At 45.1% G+C, this 16604-nt stretch overlaps 1 pseudogene; it reads left to right on the forward strand.

Annotated features, from left to right (window-relative positions):
• The first annotated feature begins 260 nt into the window (after positions 1-260).
• Positions 261-379, forward strand: LOC136649961 (5S ribosomal RNA; annotated as a pseudogene).
• The last annotated feature ends 16225 nt before the right edge of the window (positions 380-16604 follow it).

Below are 16604 nucleotides of genomic sequence, written 5' to 3' on the forward strand. Positions count from 1 at the left end.
TAACCTTTTTCTATGGCCTTTTTCTGTGAGAGAAATGTGAGAGAACCTTTTTCTGTGGTTCTCTCACATTTTGCTCTGGGACCCACTTTTTAGAATGAGAATCTGTCAGGACCCACTGGAAGTGATGTCATGACCAGAAGTGACATCATCAAGCATTTTTAACAATCCTAGGCTGCAATCCTACTCACACTTACTGAGCAGTAAGACCCATTTACTATCATTGTTAAAAGGATATACAGAATAGCTTGTTAAAAGTACAGGTCTGTAACATTTCCCCCCTGCACATGCCTGATCTTGTCTGATCTTGGAAGCTAAGCAGGGTCAGGCCTGGTTAGTACTTGGATGGGAGACCGCCTGGGAATACTGGGTGCTGTAGGCTTATAAGTCTTTCGAGACTGAAGGTTGCCAACCAATGCAGTCACATCCCATGGTAGCATCAAGTCTAAATATACTAAAAATAAAATATTGAAATGAATGGGGACCCTCCTGAAATTGGCTTACGACCCACCTAGTGGATCCTGACACACAGTTTGGGAAACACTGTTCTAGGGAATATGTTCCATCTAGCTCAGTGAATTGACTTCTGTAACAACATGCTCAGGATTGTATTTCACAAGGAGTTTCTTTTTTCTGTGAGAGAATTGTTGTTGGACTAGTAAGTCTTCTTGCCAAGCACTTATTAACCCATTTCTGAACAGCACACAGGTGTACACATTTGATCCCTGTTGCATATATGCAACATTGGGCAGAAATGACTCAAATCAAATATGATCTTTCATATACACATTTTGAAAGGCAACATTTGAATTTTTTGGAAGTAAGTTAAAATGTAATGGTTGATGCATATTATATTATTCATGTGCACTTAACAAATAATGAAGAAACGGGGGACCATTCTATGGCAAAATAGTATGTTTATTCTAAGTATGGACAACATAGTAGTGTTGGGTGGGAAAACAATCTTCATCGTGAAAATGCAGTGGAAAGGGATTAAAAAAACCACACCCCTTCAGTGCGGAGGTCCCAATCCAAATTCTCCGCTCCAACAGAGAGGCTTTATACAGCATTTTGGTCTCATATTTCTTAACTCTGTAGTTTTAGAGCTAAGAAGCTTTTAGTATATGTCACATCTTTCTCTTCTCCTCAGGGATAGCTCCATGCCCAATGAGTTGGTACAGGCCAACTGCATCTTTTAAGGCAGTGGTTCTCAAATTTTTAGCACTGGGACCCACTTTTTAGAATGAGAATCTGTCAGGACCTATCAGAATTGATGTAATGATGGAAGTGACATCATCAAGCAGGAAAATTTTTTAACAATCCTGGCTGCAGTCCTACCCACATTTACCCAGGAGTAAGTCTCATTTACTGTCATTGTTCAAAGCCTGTTAAAAGTACAGATCTGTAACATTTTCCCAAATGCAGCCACATATCATGGTAGCATCAAGTCTAATATTTTAAAAATAAAATATTGACGTGAATGGGGACCCACCTGAAATTGGCTCATGACCCACCTAGTGGGTCCCGACCCACAGTTTGAGAAACACTGCTTTAAGGAGAGTTGGAGACAACATAGTTCTTATCAGTTGAGGTTTTAATTGGGGATCAACACAAACGAGGGGAGAGGGGTTTAACCAATAAGCCATCTAGGGGTTCTGGCACTCCCCACTTCCAGGAGAGTACAATCCTTACTGACTGATTAGGTAATTTATTTTGGTTGGCCCATCAATACTCCTTTCAAATTGAGATATCTCAGCCTATTTGTGGCAGGGAGTGGTGTAGGTATCCAATAACCTAGCCTTCTTGGTGACTTGAAAAGAATCTATGCAGGGCTGACAGAGCCAGCCCATCCATGAGGGCAGCTATAGCAGTCACCAAAGGCTGAAGATTGGTAGTGGGTGCCCAACTCTGCCCAGCTAATTGCCTCCATTTCTCCTCTTTCTCCTTGCTGCAGAGGGTGACAGAGAGGAAATTAGGATGGGAGGAGCTAGAATATTGAAGAATGGGAAGAGTAGAAGCTGGCATGTCATTGGGTAAAGGGGGCAGCATTTGACATCCTGCCTTAGGTATCAGAACATCTTGGGCCAGCCCTTTGTGATGGTGGTATCTCTCCAATGGTGGGAAAGGAGATGGCTCTGGGCATGACCCCACAGCAACACTATCAGTGTTCCCTTGACCTGTCATACTCTTAGGCAGCCTCTGCTCACTGAGTTGGTCTCAGCTGTCCCAGGTGGCTGTTTGTCAACACTGTCTCTCTCTCCCCCCCCCCCCCGGCCTTTTAACCTGTTGCATCTCCTTCTGTTGACCCACCACTGTCTCTGTACTTTTCAACCTCCCTTCTCGCCCTAACTCTGCTAGTCATGGGATCCAGTCCACTCTCTTTCTGCCAGTCTATTCTCACCTTGTTTGCCCCTTCTATATCCTCCTTTTCTGATTTCCTTCCCTTTTCTTTCCCTTCAGTCCCATTCTGACATCTCCCTCTTTCTGTCTCCTTCTCTCTTTCCCTCGTCTGCTCACCTCTTCTCCTTCCCTCCTTTCTCCCCCTTTCTTTTGCTCTGTCATCCCCTTACTTTCCCTTCTTTCCTTCAGTATGTGTCCCTTTTATGGGCTGATAGGAGCTACCCAGTCCTTATGGCAGCGGATAGTTGATCTGAAACTCTCTATTCTGGTCAGTGGCACCTACTGTTGACATCACTACTGCAAACTCCATTGGTCCCTCTGTCACCGCATTGCAGAGCTTCAGGGCTGCACACTGTACAGCTAGGGTTCCCAACCCATGGTCCGCAGACCACTGGTGGTCTGCAGTGTCCCCCCAGATGGTCCGCGACGTCTCTGGTGAAAAAAGAAAAAAAATGCCCTTCCAGGCAGAAAAAAGCCTCTGCAGCACCAGCAGCCAATCAGAGCAGCTCAGAGCAGCTCAGAGCCAATCAGAGCATAGCTTTTCTCGTCTCCTGCCTTCCCCCTCCCTTCCCTCCTTGTCTGTGAGTACCCAGAGAAGCAAAAAAGTGAAGCACAGGCACCTTGTAAGGTGTGCGCGCGTTTGTGCAGCCTTGTGGCTCAGCTGCATGTAGAGGAGAGGTGCCCTGCCGCCCACTGCCTCCATTCCTTGACCCTGTGCCTTCAGGTGAGCCCTGGCAGCCTGGTTTCTCAGGAGTCAGATCAGGACTCCAACCAGCCTGGGAAGTCCCTTTGGCGGGCAGGTGGGTGGGTGGGAGGGGCCTGAGGAGGAGGGGGGCCAGAGGGGGAGGAGGAGAGATGCCTGAGAAGGGGGAGGAATGGGAGTAATGAGGAGGAGGAGGAGAAGGAGCAGGCTCCCAAAGGCATCTGGTTGGTTGGCTGGCTGGCTGGCTGGGGTGGAGGGTTTCCTGGGAGTGGGTTTCTCTGGATGTGATTTCCCTGGGAGTGCAGACTCCAGCTGGCCAGGGAACACAGAGGAAGGGAGTTGGAGGCAGTGTGGCAACAGGAGAGGGGAGAAACAGTATGCTCAAACCCCAGCCCCGGTACCCCCTCCCCATTTGGCAGGATTGGGCACCCTGGATGTGCTCTTCTAACACCCGGGGTGGAGCAAGGGATCCAGGCAACCAGGTTTTTGCACCCCTTTTGGAGAGGGAAATAGGCAGCGTCTCTGCTGTCTTACTGTGAGCTGCCCACCTGGGGAGAAGCAGTTCCAGAAGTTGCAGAACAGGCACCACCATAGCCAAGTACAGCAGGTGTAACCCCTGACTCTTCCTCCTCAGAGAGCAGCAGCAGCTTTGTCCATGGAGAGCCCTCCCCCACCCCACACTTGGCCAGTTTGCCTGTCTCCTCAGATTGCAATCCTATGCATGCTTACCGTGGAGTAAGCCCCATTGACTATAATGGGACTTACTTCTGAGTAGACATGCCTAGAATGGGGCTGTTAGTCACACTGTGGCTGTGATGGACTTCTCCAGAAATTTCTCCAGTCCCCTTTCAAAGGCATCTAGTTTAGACACCATCATCACATCTTGGGGCAAGGAGTTCCAGAGACTAATGGCAGAGTAGGCAGCTGTTGTTTTGTGGCTGCAGCCTACCTATAGGCTTGCTCACACTCTCTTAGCTCCAACCAAAGTAGTCCACAGCTAGAGCATGACAGCAATTAGAATAGGAAGTGGCTTCCCCCGCCCTAAAGACCTTGCAGTGCATACCAAAAGGACTTTTCTTCCTGAGACATGCAGCAGCCATTCTGAGATGTTGCTCTGAGCTGGTGCTTCTCCTTCAGGACCGACCTGCCTAACTTGTGTTGAACACTTTCCTAAGGACTCTGGACTCACAAGTGGAGGGAGCAGAGCCAGGGCTATGTAACAAAAGGAACTGTGGAGGGATGTGTGTGCTTTTTGTTGGCTCATTTAACTACCTTGCACGACTTGTCTATAATCCCCTTGTGCTTACCCTCTCCCTTTTTGAGGTGTTTTTCCACACTTAAAAGAGGCAAGGGCTGTGCATAATGTGGTCTGGTGTGGGGGGAAAGAGACTGGTTTGAATTGGGTGGGTATGAAAACCTCTGAGTTGGGGGGGGGGATTATTTTGTGTTCCATGTATTCCATGTAAACCCAAGACTTTCACAGCTAGTGAAGCAAATGCAAGCACAACCATCACATTATTAACTAATCTTCTTATGTATTACAAGTTTAATTGTCTTTTTTGTGTGCGTGGGTGGGGGGGGGTTGCATGTGGTCCCCGCCATCTCCAAATTTTGCCTTAGTGGTCCCTGAGCTCCTATAGGTTGGGAACCACTGCTCTACAGTGTAGTTCTTGCTAGACAGAAGTTCAATCTGCCTCCTACCTGAGTTGAGTATTACCTTGGTCCTTGTCTTACAGGGACTGAAAGCAGCCCTCCTCTTGGCTGCCTTCATATTCAACCTGGGTTAACTTTATTTTATAGCTGAAAAAGAAGCTCTCAATTATAAGGGATGCCTCATGAAATTGCTTGTGTGTGTGTGTGTGTGTGTGTGTGTGTGTGAGAGAGAGAGAGAGAGAGAGAGAGATGATGATGATCTGTGTTCTAAGTATCTGAGGATGTTTTCCAGATTTTAATGTGAAAAGGTGTTTTTGGGCTGGTTTTATGGCCAAATCATCACTATATTTCCATGTAACTTGTGCATTTTTGTTGTTGAGGGTACACACTTAGCTAGGTCTTCAATTAAGAAGAAGGTGGAGGGATCCCAAGTGATATAGTATCTGTTGTGGGTGTATGTACTGTTAAATGGCTTGATGTGGTCAAAGCATGGTTAAAATCAAATTTGCAAATATCATATGCTTTTCACCCACGTATTTTATATTAGTTTTCTATGCTATTTGCTCTGTTAAGGAAGACTTTTGTGTAGCCATAAGTCTTCCTTAACTGGCAAAGAGTGCCTTCAGGATGGTAGTAGGAAAATTTTACTGGGAAAATGGCACAGGAGAAAGGATTTGTGTCATCGTCCCCCTTCCTCACTATCATGGTTCTAAGCTGAATCTCCCCCACTGCAGTTGTTTTAACAACAACAACAAAATAGAGATGGGCAATCTGATCACAGATCTTTTTTATCTCATCTATTTTCACCCTCGGTGTCCAATTAAAACCTGACATTTTTAACATTGTAGATGAGTTATAAAACTCGCTTAATCATCTGCATCCTTTTGAAAAACAATTATATGTTCCTATCACAGTGTTTGCTGAAGCTCCACCGAGTGCAGCTGTTATGGGCTGAAGTAAATTTGTAGCTATAACCTCATGGAGGAAAAAAAAAAAACCATACACAAACCACAGGAATCTATCTGGGTCTTATCAAATTGCATCATTTTAAAATTTGACAAGTTGTCAGCAGGGGAGGCAATTATTTCTAGCAGAACATTAAGAGCAACACTTAACATTTTTGTAGGGATCGAAAGTCAGGGAAACACATTCATTTAATGGAACCCAGAACTTTACTTTAACCAAAATAAAATTTACAAAAGCGGGACCCCTTTCGTTTAATTGATTTAATTGTGTTTGGCCCTTGAAAGATGGGGGGGGGGGAGTTGGAACTGACAAACGATAACTGCAAAATAGCTTGGAGAGCTAAGAAAGGAGGTTTATATTTATGGAACAGGGTCATCATACTTCCAGTTTGCTGTGGCTCATTGATTGCAGGAGCAGTTTGTGTTATAGAAAGAGCATATATCTCAAAGTGGTGGCATGTTGGATCTCTGGAGGGTAACAGAGAAAGTGTGAAGGGAAGCAGATATGGTTATTAGGAGCTGAGCAGCTCAGATTATTAGAAGGTGGTGGTTGGATATTTATTTATTTATTTTACTGAGCAACAGTTCCAACTTTTTTTTTTTTTTGGAGCTGAAAGTTAGAATACTCAAGAAACCTAAGGAAACAGAAGAGTGTGTTTCAGCTTGGCACAAGGAGTCTGGAGAGGATTGAAAGTGTTTCACTCTGTATGGTAGTGTAAGAGCCCTATGAGTTCCATCAGTGGAAACATCTCCAGTAAGTCTAACTATTTAGCAAATCCGGGGTAAACCAAGCTAGCAGTACTTTAAAATTACAGGAGCTGACAGCCTAGTGGTGTATATTAAGAGGATGTGGGTAATCTCTCATAAGGCTTCCTACTGGAAGGTCTGCATAGCCGAGATGACTTAGAATTGGTGCTAATCAGTATCTTTTCCAGGAGGAATGAGAGGGCAAGTATTCACCATTCACATATATATTTTGAAAGGTATGTGCAAGGGCTGTAAAATGGAAACAAGTAATACAAACCATCTCAAGTCCTAGTAAAAACTGGATTGTACAGGAGAAAACACGGACCACAAAGGGAATTGCATAACATGTATGTAGGAACTTGGTCTGCCTGGCAACCTTCATTCAGTATGCACAGTGCATCAATACTGCACACTAAAATTCAGTATGCATTGACGCAGGAGACATGGGGCTAGATGGCCAGGAAGCTGCGTTTTCCTATTTGCGAGCAAAAAGCTACTAAGGTGACAAAAAAAGAAATAGAGGCTTCAGTTGGTGATCCAAAGGAGTGCTGACAAGAAGCTGCATGATTTTCAAGGGGTAGGCAAGGGCTGTGGGTGCTTTCCTAGGGGAAAGGTTCAGAAGGAAGAATGGAAATTCAGTGGATGCTGTGTTGTGGTTTGTCTAGTCCTTCTCCCCTCCTCCGTTTCCCTGAAACTCTTCCTTGCCTTCTCAAGCCGTGACATGCCTTCACCATCACCTGTGGGCATTTGTGGAGGATTAAAGAGCCACTGATGTGTGCACAACACTGTGGCAATTGCCTAAAAGTGTGTGAGGGTGGCCCAGCTCCTGCATTGTTGTATAGGGCCTTTTGTTGCCAGAATGCTAGTTCTGGCAGTGTAAGGCCTCAACAGGATTAAGGTTTCAAGTGAGGGTTACAAGCTCTACCTGTTATCTGTTCTAGACAAAAGTACAAAGTGTTAGCAGAGCTGAGAGATTAAAGTACTGCTAAACACTGACTTAAGCAAACTGACTTAAGTTAATAATTTTACTAGGGTACAGAGAGAACTTGCTGAATGTAGCCTAATCCGCTGCATCGGTTATGTATCACACAAAAAATTGGGTCGCGATACACTTGTGGGTCCCACAGTTTGGGAACCACTGAGCTGAAGAGAAGTCCATTCAAAGTTGGAGAGAACAACCCACAACTAGAGATCATCTCACCCTCCTGGGGGAGGCCAACATGTACACACTTGATGTCCATATAGAAACTGGATGGCTCAGCTCACATGTTGTTGCCTATCCAACCTTGAAGCCCCATCAGCCTTTACAGCTTTTCCTCTAAAGAATGTGGTTCAGTTCCTCAAATGGTGCTTTAGCTGGTTTGTGTCAGCTAAGTAAATCTGTGATCCATTATCACATCAATTGTATGCTATCACTAGTTAGCATTGCCCAGCATTTTCCTTTAGAGGTAGGCCACCCTTGCATGGGAAAGTACAGCATTTCTTTTTCTCCGTTTCCAGGGAATGCAACCTGAAGTTCACTCCTGCATCAGTGATCCCTTGTTGACACCTGGCCTCTGAATGTTGACAGCTTTCAACAAGGGAATTCAGAAGGAGGTTGTGCTGTCCACTTATGCGTGTGTTGATTGACAGGTCATGTTCTCCTCTGGTAACTGCTTTCTGTTGTGCAATTGCAAATAGCCATTTGTATGTTCTCTCTCTCTCTGACACACACACACACACACACACACACACACACACACACACACACACACACACAGAGAATAGCATAAAAAAGAGTTTTAAATAATTCACATCACCTTAACAGTTGTGCAACAGTTGCACTATGATCTTAAAAATACTTTAATTAGAGGTAAAGGACAAATGATGTTATGTGCAAGTGCACATAATTATGTCCTGGTGCATGTTTAACATTCACAAGTCATGCATTGCAGACTGTGGTTTGAAGCAGAGTAGTAAGAGCACTTTTCCCATTGGCCATTTCTGTGCTCCAAATCTCTCTTTGATTTAACCCCTCTAGGTTTCACAGTATGTATTTGCAAAAGTAAATCTTCATCTAGAACATTGCAGGGTGGAGGGGGGATAACTGTTCAGAAAAAATGTATTGAGACGGCATGTAACATACATTTGTGGGAAACCTGTAACTTGCCTTTTAGCCTATTGATTTCAGTGGAATTTGCCAAGAAGTGATTATGCTGAGGATCACAACCTTTGCAAAATGTAATGAGTGAATGCTCCCAAAACCTTTATCTGTGAACCCACAGTGGCCTGGCTGGACACTGTTCAGTTGCAGAATTAGCAGTTGTGCTGCCTGCTGGGGGAATCTGTTTGCTATCCTTATGTTTTACTTGTGTTTGCAAATGAATAGGTGTCTGGTGTGCTCTTTCATCACATGAATACAGACCCTGTAGAAAGGAAGTCACTGAAAATGTTTTTGTTTCCAGGGGGTGTGGATGAGCCAGCCTGTTTCTTTTGAAACAGTTCACAACCAATAGCAGTGTGGGACTTGCTTTCATGTTGTCCTCAGTAACGTGTGGGCAAAAATCCAGGCAGGGTTAGTGACATGGCTCTTTCCAGTATCACTACTATGGGTGCTGATGCTGAGAGGACACTATTATGGACATAATCATGCTGATTAGATTATATTTTTCCTTCATTGTATTATATACACTTTCCTGGGAGTAAGCCCAAATGGACAGAATGGGACTTACTTCTGAGTAGATGTGCACAGGTTTGCTCTGTAAGTGTTGGCTATCAGTCCAGTTCAGTGGTCAAGATCTTGCTCAGAAGAAGGAATCTGAATCCCAAATGCATTGATTGTCCCTCCATCCCATTTTGGCTTCTGCTTGTGAACATGGCTATTTCCACCGTTCCATTTCTACAATTAGTACCACTTGACAATCTCACTTAACATTCACTCGATGGATCTCCCCTACTGAATATTCACATTCTTTGTACCTGTTAGAATTCACATAGGATATTCTGGGAAGGGATGAGAAGTCTGAGCGTGATAAAAATGTGATTGAGGAATAATTAAGGATTGTTTTTTAAAGACTTGAAAGTATATATAAAATGGGACAGGTTTAACTCCAGCACAACATCTAGTGAAAAGTTTTGCTCTTTTTTTTTTTTTTAATTCCAGAGTTATATTTAGATGAAACTACTGCCAAAATGGGATTGAAGAAACTTTATATTTGAAAGCAAGACAGAGCATGAATAAAGCTGCATGAATAAATGTTGCAATAGCTAAGGTTTTCAGTTTTGAAATCTTCCAAATGAAAATTGGAACAGAAACAAAGGGCCACAGAATCTCTTTCACCCTCACCTGAAATTGCTTCTTAAGCTGTGGCCAACTGCCTAGCTGTTCATGTGAGCCTCATCTAAAATATTTTCACAGGACAGTATTTCCCAAGCTTTATCACAGTCATGGTGCCATTCTTACTTGGCAGCCTTACTCTTCCTGGCTCTCCAGGGTGCTGCCATCTTGAATTGCATGAGAACTTTTGCGATCCAAGATGGTGGCACCTAGGACAGCCAGAAAGAAGAGAAAGTGGGAACATCCCATGGCACCCCTGTGAGTTTGCTATGGTGCCTAAGGATGCAGTGGTACGCAATTTGGGAACCACTGTCATGGAGGATGCGACCTGCTGCGACATATATATTTCTGGGCACAATTCAAAGTGCTAATGATGACCTATAAAGCCCTCAGTGGTTTGAAATCTAAACATTTAGAAGGGCGTCTCTTCCCATCCAATCTGCCTGTCCCAGGGCAAATGAGAGGAATTTTATCAGGGGGTACAAAGTTTCTTCTTGGCCCAAAGGGAGAAGGGGGCAATGGGAGCAGGCATACTGGGAGGCAAAATAGGGTAGGGGGAGGGTGCTGATAGCCACAATTGTTTTGGAGCCCAGGTCTACTAGGCTTCTTGATTCAGAGCCCAGGTCTACCTGATCATGCGGCACTGGCAACTAGATAAAGTAATATGGAAAGCCACACACACTCCTAAGTCTCTCTAAAATCTTTGAAATATAGAAAATCCATTGCAGAAAAATAGCATCATTGTATTTAGGCTCACACTAGAATGGACCAAAATAAACTTCTGCAGCAGCTGTAGCCCCGCAGCTGGGTCCCTGAGCTTCTATACACTCCTTCATGGTTATGGGATCCACAAGCCAAAGAGCTACTGTGGCAGGCCAGATTTGACACTGTGTTAAGGAGGGTCATGGATGCATTCCTAAGCCTGGCTTGCAGCCCAGTTAATACTGCATGCACATGGTTGTGCCCGGCATCATACGTAGGCAGCGAGTTCAGGTGAGACAGGAAAATGTCAGATCTCAGGAACTTTCTGGGCCCCCTTCTTTGGCTCCTGGGCCCCCTTTCTGACCCTGGGCCCAGGTACAAATTACCCCCTTAACCCCCTCTCCTAGGCCCTGGCCTGTCCCATGAGGTCATCTAGGAGGCTCTGTTGCAATTACCATCATCGTAGACATTGTTGGTGTTGTTGGCAACCTTCAGTCTTGGAAGACTATGGTATCGTGCTCTGAATGGTGGTTCTGGAACAGTGTCTAGTGTGGCTGAAAAGGCCGATTCAGGAGTGACAATCCCTTCCACACTGGGAGCAAGTGCAGTCTGTCCCTGGTCTGTCTCCATGGCTATGGGCCTTCCTTCTTTGCCTCTTAGCCTCAGACTGTTGGCCAAGTGTCTCTTCAAACTGGGAAAGGCCATGCTGCACAGCCTGCCCCCAAGCGGGCCGCTCAGAGGCCAGGGTTTCCCACCTGTTGAGGTCCACTCCTAAAGCCTTCAGATCCCTCTTGCAGATGTCCTTGTATCGCAGCTGTGGTCTACCTGTAGGGTGCTTTCCTTGCATGAGTTCTCCATAGAGGAGATCCTTTGGGATCTGGACATCATCCATTCTCACGACATGACGGAGCCAACGCAGGCGTCTCTGTTTCAGCAGTGCATACATGCTAGGGATTCCAGCACATTCCAGGACAGTGTTGTTTGGAACTTTGTCCTGCCAGGTGATGCCAAGGATGCGTCGGAGGCAGCGCATGTGGAAAGCGTTCAGTTTCCTCTCCTGTGGTGAGCGAAGAGTCCATGACTCTCTGCAGTACAGAAGTGTACTCAGGACGCAGGCTCTGTAGACCTGGATCTTGGTATGTTCCGTCAGCTTCTTGTTGGACCAGACTCTCTTTGTGAGAGATTGTGAGAGAGATTGTGTCTCTCTTTGTGAGAGACATTGTTGGTGATGACTCATGATAGAGTGCTTTCAGTAGTGGTGTCTCACCTTGGAATTCAGTCCTGAGTAAGATCAGGTCTGCCCCTCACTGTGCCAATTTTTGCTCTGTAAGATTTAGTTGGTTCTTCATAGTTGAGTTGCTGCCTTTTTCTCCCTTGATTCAAATTGCTGTTTTGTTTTAATGATAAGCTATAGTTCTCCCATTGGGTTAGGAAAGGCAGGGTATAACTGTTTTTTTCTATAAATAAGATGGAGTAGGAGACATGCTGGGACAATCAGCTGGGAATAGGGAAGAGAAGTTAGGGCTTGCAGTAATCCACCTATTTAACTACAACACATTGTTTATAGTGATGATAAATGCTGTTGTGTCTACTACAAGTTGAAAAAGATAAACTGAAAGACGGTCTATTTTTTAGATGCTCTGAACAGCTTTTTCTGGATGTTTCTCCATTTATTTCCTGGCTCTTCCATTGTAGAGCTCATGTAGCATATAAATATTCACCAGTACTTAAGCCTGAGTTTGTATCGCAAGTGATGCTAGCAATTTTCCAGATGTCATGGAATAACCAACATACTTAATACTAGTCATGGAAATTGGGTCCTGTCCTAGCAGCTTCACTTTATGCATTTGTTAAAAGGAGGTAGGGCTGGGGAGGGAGTCTGTCTGTGATTCAATGAGATAATTTTGACAGCAAAAGCAATCAGATGGTGATTGGGGCGATTAGCCCAGCACTTTGCTGTCACATTGTATCACAATGTTGTGTTCTTCAGTTCAGTGTTTGCCATTTGTAAACCTGCCAACATCATAGCGCCTGAAACGTCAGTACAATATTTCTGGGGAAGCTGCCAAAGGGGAATTGCTTTTCAGTGTTTGGTCCTTTTTCCTACTCCCTGTATGGTGATCTCTGCTGGAGACAGGCCCGTTTTGGTCTGTTATCACATGCGCCTCCTTTAGTTGTACAGCACATGGCGAGAACCTCTTCTGCTTGTGTGAATAATGGCTGGGTGATGAACACGTCCCTCTGCAACAGCAGATCCATATTACGTGACCAGGAAGCTGCCAGACCTTTCAAATGCAAATGATCTGCTGGAGTAAACACCTGGAACCATTTGAATTACACTGCTGTAAAAATTGAACCAAGTTTCTAGGATGGCAGGTTGACAGTGATCTACTGTATATCCCTTGGTTACATCTAGTATGAATTTTGGCTGTACCTTTTTTCCTCATTCCCTCCTGGAGCTAAGATGGTGGAGAGACTGCAGGGAAATCAAGAAGACTCTGCAGACTGGGCAGTCTTATTAGGATGAACAGAACTTACATGCATGGCTTATTCTTATTTTAGGGGCCCTGAAGCGTGCCTTAGCATATAATGTTCAGGTGCAATGCTTTTTGTTAGAGTTGGCATACCAAGCACATTAAGTAGTTATACAGGTGGAGCCTATTTATCCGAGTTAGTTCCGTTCCATGACACATTGTGAAACAAAAAACAGGTTGTGCTAAATTCCATAGAGTTACGAAAATATGATGCAGCCTGACACTTGGGGCTGGAAGGAAACTAAGGCAGCTGTTATCAATCCCCTCCTCTCCTGTCCTTTGCCTCCCCCTCTTCCCACTTTCACAGGTGGGATGCTGAGCTTTAAAAAGTCCAGTCCTATGTGTTTCTACTCAGAAGTAAGTCCCATTCTAGTCAATGTGGCTTACTCCCAGGAAAGTGTGGATCGGATTGTAGCCTAAATCTCCTGCTTTGGCTTGCTGGGAAGACTTGCTTGCTGGGCTGTTTGGTTGTGTTGGCTGGAGCACGGAGAACCTGCAGCATCTCAAGGGGGGGGGAGATTGGGAAACACTCCCTGGGTTTTTTAAAGCAATCCTCTCTCCTCCCCTGCTCTGTATTCAGCCCTCCCTGTTGCCAGCTGTCCAGACTATCCTAAATCTCATGCTTTGCTTGCTGGGAAGACTTGCTTGCTGGGCTGTTTTGTCTGTGTCGGCTGGAGCACGGGAGCCTGCAGCATGGGTGTGTGTGTGTGTTTGCAGTGTTTTGGGCTGTCTGGAAGCAGAGGCCAGCTCAGGGCAAAGGAGGCAAAGGTGTGTGTGACTTTCAGCTCCCCTCACCCCATTCTCATTGAGACAAATCTGTGGATAAATAGTTTGCACCTGCACTTAAAAGTGCTTTTGAATTCTGTGGAGTTTATTTCCAAGTAAATATGCTTATGATTGTATTACTATCATGGGTGGATCCAAGGTAGGTCTGGGCTCCAAGTGCAGACCGGAGCCCAGACCTACCCACGGAGCAAACAGCCGTGGAGGCCATAAGCTCAACCAGGAGCCCAGGTCTACCCAGCAGGTAGATTTAGGATCCAAGTCCAGGTGGCAGCCCAAGTCTACCCACTTAGCAAATGGTTATGGAGGCTGTAAGCTCAACCAGTTGCCCAGGTCTACCCAGCAGGTAGATCTGGGTTCAAAGCCCTGGTAGGTCAAACCACCTGGTTGACCTGGGCTCTGGAGTTAAGGTAGTGCTCATGTCCCCCCTCAAACACAAACACTGGATTTGCTCCTGAGTCTTATTAGGATATCTCTGATATATAAAATTAATTTAGTAGCCCAATCCTATCCTTTCCCTGCACAGCATGTAGCTGCACGAAAACAGGCTGGGCACACTATAGGGAGGGTGATAGGGAGAGTTGGGAAGGGAAAGAGAAAACACCTTCCCTTTGCTCTCCACAAGTCCCTTGACTCCTATTGGGTCTCCTCAGACACTTTAGCTCTTCAGCAGGCACAAGTCTAAGGAGATAAAGGGGGTGTGTTAGCTGATTCAAGAGGTTCCAAGTTGACCTTGCTGGGTGCCAACCCCTCCCACTTCTAACATGCCCCCGGCCCACCTCTCATTTCAGGCCAGATCCTTCCACTCCCCCCCCCAACTTACTGGCATCAGCAAAGGTCCTCTGTTACTCCCAAGCTTTGGGCCCTCTGCACCGTCTGTGGCAATGGTCTAGAAGTGCACAGCTCTACGTACTTCCTGAGTGGCTTTCACAACACTGTAAAGCCTGTACCCAGCCGGAATGCTAATTCTGGTGGCAGTATGGCCTTACCAAGATTGGGCTGTGGCATTGTAGTGCAGTCCTAGGAACTGCATCATATCAGTCTGTACATACGAATCACAAGTATGAATCTTTTACCATTTTGTGTAAAAAACAAACCCTCAATCTTAGAAAAGTAGCATTCAGTGGAGAGGGTGAGAGGCTACGTACAAGGAGCTTTTCTAAGATGAAGATTTAAACATGCAAGTGTACACTAGTGATCTGAAGTTGTAAATTCCTACCATGCTTTACTCTGTTTCTGCCAACACCTGGGTCTGAGACCCAACCATCTCTTGAGTTTCTCTTTGCCATCTTGGGCGTGCTGCTTTTTACTTTTCCATCACATCTCTCTTTCTTAGCTGTTGAGATGTTGCTCTCAGTTTTGGTGCTGCTGGTCATTTCAATCACTGTCCTTATGGATTTTTTGCAACATTTGTCCTTTAAAATTGTCATTGTACAGTTAACAAATCAGCAGTTTTACATGGCCTCTTCTCTTTATCTCATGGAAACCTTGATTTCTCCCGCTGACACTGCTGCCCCTGCTGTTTGCATTGATGGCTCATTAGTCCTTTCTCACTTCCCGACCCTGTGGGTTGTGGTGGTGGGATGGGTTGCCTCTTCTTATCTTCTTACCAGTTGAAAGTCTTTACTGTTCCTTCTGATTCCTTCTGAAGTTCATGCTGTTAATTTCTTTACTTCTTTTACAGACTAATCCTTACCAACTTTCTAGCACCAATGCAGCCATGAGGTAAGGGAACAAAGGTTTCCTTGAGGAGGCTTCCATGCCTACCCCCCCATCACAGGAAGCAGCACACACCCCTTTGGCACAGCTGCTCTGCTGCTGGAAAGTTGGTTAGGATTGGACAGTTAACCTTTGGATTTCTGTAATATATTGTCCTCCTGGTTGTTCTTCCTCCCTCCATTCTGACTTTGAGCACTGGCTTTTCTCTCTCTTATTGTCTTCCTAGTTTTACTCTTGGTGATTTTAGTATTTAAATTGACTGGTGTTTGGAGTCTTCTGTTCAGCATATTTGGCTTTTACCTTCCTGACTCCTACTCCTGCTTGTCCTGGTCACATCCCAGAACTGGTTTATTCATGCAGTGCTTTGCCTCTCATTCTAATTCTGTCCCTTTGAGTCTTTCAGTTCATTGTTCGCTTGAACCTCCTATGTACTACTTCTCCTCCTCCTTGATTTTCCTGGCCACTGTGAGTCTTCATTCTTTCAGAGTCTTTCTCTGCTTCCCTTCTCCCTACACCTGTTTCATCTCCTCTGTCACAGTCTTCAGAGCTTGCTGCTGCCTCTTCTTGTTTTGGACATCGCCTAGTGTGGGCTCCTTTGCCCCCATTGCCTTTCATTTTTCTGTGGCTTTCTCAGTCTTGGTTATCTCCTTTCTTGTGCTATTTTCAGTCTTGTGTCAGAGTAACTGAATGTCTCTGATGCAAATCTTTGTCTGATTTTATTCATCATAAAATATACTTTCTTCTTAACTCATCTGCTCTATTTTCTGCTAAGCAATCTTACTTTTCTCATCTTATCTCATCTTCTCATCCATAACATCAGTTTTCTTTTTTCAATTCTGTCTTTGCCAATTCCTTCATCAATGTTTTTGGATAGTTCTGCCCAATACTGTAACCCTTCCTCTTGGGGAGGGGGATGAATGCGCAGACACCTTTTTCAGGATCGCACTACATTAGTCCTGCCCCTCTTCTACTCTCAATATGGGGTTGGTAACTTCATACACTCGCCCACCCTATGATCAGTGTTTGTCTGCATGACTCATGTTGATTGCTGGGAGTTTCTCCCCATGTTCGTGCCAGGATACTTA

This window comes from Tiliqua scincoides, chromosome 4 (genome assembly GCF_035046505.1).
Source record: "Tiliqua scincoides isolate rTilSci1 chromosome 4, rTilSci1.hap2, whole genome shotgun sequence".
Taxonomy (NCBI): Eukaryota; Metazoa; Chordata; class Lepidosauria; order Squamata; family Scincidae; genus Tiliqua; species Tiliqua scincoides.